Consider the following 5,225-nt stretch of genomic DNA (forward strand, 5'->3'; position numbering starts at 1 on the left):
GTGTCAGATGGATGTCGTGGTGGTGGCGTGTGCCGTACTCCTGGACGTGAATGCTTGTTTTGGCCGATGCCACCCTACTACTCCTACTACTTACTCCTACTAGTATACTAGTATCGATGATTCGAGGTGCTGGTTACGTACAATGAACACATTAACATATGGCTACAGTAAAAACACCCGCCCGACGCGCGAAGCATGTGAAGCTAGTAGTACAAATTTAGAGAAGCGACTCGAAAGCCATTCATAAATTTAGTAAGTTTATCACAGGCATATCATTTTATTACATACAACAGGTCATCAACCCACATCGACAATGAGGATACATTATAAATACTAAAGTTTTCACCACACAACAAATAACAAGCCATGAAATGAACTTCAACTCAACCATTCCGCGGCGTTGGAAATGCTTGCTTTGAACCACAAGTGATTCTCTGGGACGGGCCATCCTTTGTAGATCTGGAGACCAACGCAGGACTGATCATCCAGGTTGAAGCGGCCTACTATATCAGTACCAGGGTAGGGAACCACCCAAATGTCCGAGGTATAGACACAGTTGCTTCTCATAAATGTGTCAACAACAGTTGGATCGCCTTTCACCATCATCGGATAGTTTTGTCCAAGGAAGAGCGAGTTTTCTCCAAGACTATCAATTCTGTGCCAGGGAGAAGGAGTTGGCGCTAGCACACTAGTATCCATCCCGAATACCATGCAATGGGTGTTGGAATAGGTCCGGAGAGTGCGACCATGGGAGACACCTGCTTCCTTAGCAGTAACATCATCAGTGGGCTGTATACACACAAGAGGAGGTGATCCATCGGAATTAGTTGCCAGGCGCCACAGAGTATACCGGCGCTGCTCGTGATCATCACCATCGGCATCTCCCCCTTGGTTATAAAATTTTTCAAGTATAGGTGGTGGGATGTTCACAGGACCTTGGAAACACAAGAAGAAGGTTAATTAGTAAAGGGAAACTTGCTAACCCGCATGCATGTGGATGAAACAATTATAATTATGGTGGAAGACAAACGTATCGAAACTACGATGATACCATGCAAAAAGAGTGCCACGAGTGGTGGCAGCAAACACAAGGCCCTCGTATTGAATTGCATCACAGTACTCATTCGTGCACAGAAACTAATTTTTGAGCAATGTCCATCGAGGCAAACCACTAAGGATGGCAACAAGCTTGTCGAAGATAGCAACAACTTCATAGTTGTTGCAATTCCAAGAGCGGTTGGGAACTCGGAAAATTGCTATCTTCCGTAGAAGACAGTCACCATGATCGTATTTGAACGCGCGTACATTACCGGTGTGCTTAACCTCTGGGCAGTGTGCTGAGATTTTTGGAAGTGGAACCCGGTGATGAGTGTACACATTCACAAGTTCCCACTCGCAGTTGGACCCAATGTAAACAACCCAATCTCCATTTGCGCCCGCCCAAGCCTTACCCTCAAGCGATGGCATCTTAACATCATACGTATCATTATCAAGCGGCATCAACTTGCACAGGGCGAGGCCTCCGTCATTCCGGCGCCAGTCATCAGGGTCACGGCGAAGAAGATAGGGGAGATCAAACCGCTCCTTGACTCTTGGGTTCTTTGTAATGATGTTATTAGTTGAGTCGAGAATGGGCTTGAACGAACCTGCCATGCTAGCCGAGGTGATGACGTCGCACCGACCAATGAGTTCCTCCACCACGTCATCTTTCAGATAGGGGCAAGAATAACGGGGTCATTTCCGGCCTGTTCCCTCCATGGAGAAGACGATCGAACAATGGCAGAAGAAAGGGTGAAGGGCTGAAGGAAAATGGAGGAGGGAGAGGAAGAGCGTGCGACAACAGTTCCAAATCAAGAGGGAAAGGCGAATAGTCGGTGGACGGTTGCGAGTTTGCCATGGTTCACGAAGAGGCGCCCCGACCTACACGTCCGTTCGGAAATACTCCTACTACTTGCCGTCGTCTCACTTATATGTTGGAACGGGACCACATGTCAACGAAACATGGTGTGTAATTTCTCGTGCAAAATGCGATCTGGCCGCGTTGGCCTAAGGTGCCGCATTAGTTATCGACCTTTATTTTTTTAATGGCGTGCCGATCAGTTTTGAAGCACGACTAACTGGTACTGTACGTGGAGAGGATGACAACAGGGACCCGCCAAGGTCATGGCAGTACGCAAGCAAGTGTCTCCTTATTTCAAGCCAATAAAAAATGGCTCCTCCTAGTGGATTTCTGACATCTGGGTCCCATGCCATTGTCAACGTAGTCAATAAACGAGAGAATTGCACAACGAGCGGCCGACACCAGGGACTCAGCAGCTCACCCAGTTATTTTTGTTTTGGGTTAATTTGATAAATGCCACTCCAAATCTGGTGTATCCGAGAAATGCCACTGCAATTTCCAAACTTTGAAAAATGCCATTTCATGCCATTTCTAGTGGCATTTGTCGAAGTCTGGAGTGGCGTTTTTCAAAGTTTGCAAACTACAGTGGCGTTTTTAAAAGTTTGCAAAAATTGCAGTGGCATTTTTCAAAGTTTGGAAATTGCAGTGGCATTTTTATGAATCGCCATAATTGGAGTGGCATTTATCTAATTTGTTTTTGAGATGGAAGCAGGGTGTCAACTGGGCTGTGCGGGACACTCTGGCCTGTCTAGACAGCATTTTCTTTTATGTTTACCACAGACCAGCCCAGTAGTTTTTTTTCTTTTTGAAAATGGCTAGCCCAGTTCTTTTGTGATTTGTCAAGTAAGTCACTTTATCAGGCCTACTGGGCTGCAAATCTTTCAAGACGAGGAGAGCTTCATTCGGCTGGCCGAGAAAATGGCCTATCGGTAATGAGAAATGGGCTGTACATTTTTAAAACACATCAATTCGGCAATTATTTTCAAATATCTTTTTTTCATTTTGAGATTTTAAATTGCATTGATTTTTATGTGTGGACAATTTATTGGATTTTATATTGATATACATTTATTTTTAAAATCAGTCTGAATGTGACTTGAAATTTCGGGATTAAAAACAGTTCAGGCCGCACCGACATATGCAAAATTTCGTATAATTTTTTAACCGTGGCCACAATATGGGATGTAATGCTAACATAAAGAATATGGGCTCAAAAAACCCGTAAGAATTAGCAAATGGGCTGTAAATTATTTGAAATAATGGCAGATGGGTTGTATGCTATTTTCCACAGATTTGAGGCTTTCCACAGATGGCCTGTATACTGTTGGATGTCCATCCAACGACCGTCGTGCTTCTTCAATCTCTGCTCTTCCTGCTCCAGCCGCTCAAACAAGCGCCGGCGGGACTACCTGCTCCCTCCTCTCCGTGGCCGGCTGTGTTGCCGCACAGGCCTCACCGCCCCACCGTACTCCCATCGCTGGCCTAGCCATCCCTCTACTCACCCACACATGTTGTTATTCTTCGGTGACGGAAGACGAACCAGTAAACCCTCGTACAGTCGCACTCCCCTCCACGTGGGAAACAAAAACAACGGCCGACTCTTCCCTGCCTCCATGTCGTTCCCTTCCTAGGCCTTGCCGTCGTCCACCTCCCTGGTGCTCTCGGCGTGGCGTGGTCAGCGTGGTCAACGACCAACATGCATCTAAAGTGGACTGTACGTGGAGATGCTGACAGCTGGGTCCATGGCCGCACGCAAGGAAATGCCTCCTTATTACGCGCAAAATAATGATTTCCTCCACCTGACATCTGGGACCCACAGAAACGGCCTCTGTATTTCATGAAAAAAATGTTGCCGCCGCTGACAGCTCGGACCCACCAGCTATATCTTCGCACGCAAGGAAGTGCCTCCTTATTACGCACAAAAAAATGAATACTCCCCCTGCTAGCTGGGACCCAGTATAGTGGGCCTACTAAGTTGACGGGGACGAAGGGCTTTGTCAACTTAGTCAATATGCACGATTCTAGCTTGACTGACCGTACGATGTCCATCCAATGGCCGTAGTGCTTCTTCAACCTCTGGTCTTCTTGCTCAAGCCGCCCAAAGCAGCGCCGGTCATGCCGCCTGCTCCTGCCTCCCGTGGTCGGCTGTGCTGCCACGGAGGCCTCACCGCCCCCATACTAATCCCACCGCTGGCCAGGCCATCCCTCCACTCCACTCACCCACACCCGCTGTTATTCTGCGGCGACGGCAGCGCAGCCGAACCAGTGAACCCTCGTACTCCTCTCCGCGTGGGCATCCACTGTCGTGTCTTCCCCGGCTCCGCGTCGTCCCCTTCCTAGGCCTCGCCGTCGTCCACCGACGTGGTGCTGTCGGCGCGGCGTGGTTAATGTGGTCAACGACCGAATTCCATCGGAAGAATACTGTACGTGGAGAGGATGACAGCTGGGTCCATGGTAGCCGCAAGGAAGTGCCTCCTTATTACGCGGAAAATAATTATTCCTCCACCTCACAGCAGGGACCCACCGGACGCCCACCAGTATATCACGAAAAAACGTTTGCCCCTGACTGCTGGGACCCACCCGACGGGCCACCGTATTTCGCAAAAAAAACGTTCCCCCTGCTGTCAGCTCGGACCCACTGGAAGTGCCTCCTTATTACGCACAAAAAAATGAATACCCCCTGCTAGCTAGGACCCACCTTAGTGGCAGGCTGACTTGTGGGCCTACTAAGTTGACGGGGACGGAGGGCTTTGTCAACTTAGTCAATATGCACGATTCTAGCTCCAGTGACCATACGATGTCCATCCAATGGCCGTAGTGCTTCTTCAACCTCTGGTCTTCTTGCTCCAGCCGTCCAAACCAGCACTGGTCGTGCCTTGTGCTCCTGCCTCCCGTGGCCGGCTGCGATGCGGCGGAGGCCTCACCGCCCCCTACTACTCCCACCGCTGGTCAGGCCATCCCTCTACTCACCCATGCCCCCTGTTATTCTGCGGCGACGGCAGCCTCACACCGCAGTGAACCAGTGAACCCTCGTACTCCTCTACGTGTGGGCATCCACTGCCGCGTCTTCCCAGGCTCCGCGTCGTTCCCTTCCTAGGCCTCGCCGTCGTCCACCGCCCTGGTGCTCTCGGCGCGGCATGGTCAACATGGTCAAGGAACAGCTTCCATCGGACATAGACTGTACGTGGAGAGGCTGACAGCTGGGTCCACGGCCGCAGCAAGGAAGTGCCTCCTTATTACATGCAAAATAATTATTCCTCCACCTGACAGCGGGGACCCACCGGACGGGCCACCAGTATTTTGCGAAAATACCATTTCCCCCTGA

Source organism: Triticum dicoccoides, chromosome 7A (genome assembly GCF_002162155.2).
Source record: "Triticum dicoccoides isolate Atlit2015 ecotype Zavitan chromosome 7A, WEW_v2.0, whole genome shotgun sequence".
Taxonomy (NCBI): Eukaryota; Viridiplantae; Streptophyta; class Magnoliopsida; order Poales; family Poaceae; genus Triticum; species Triticum dicoccoides.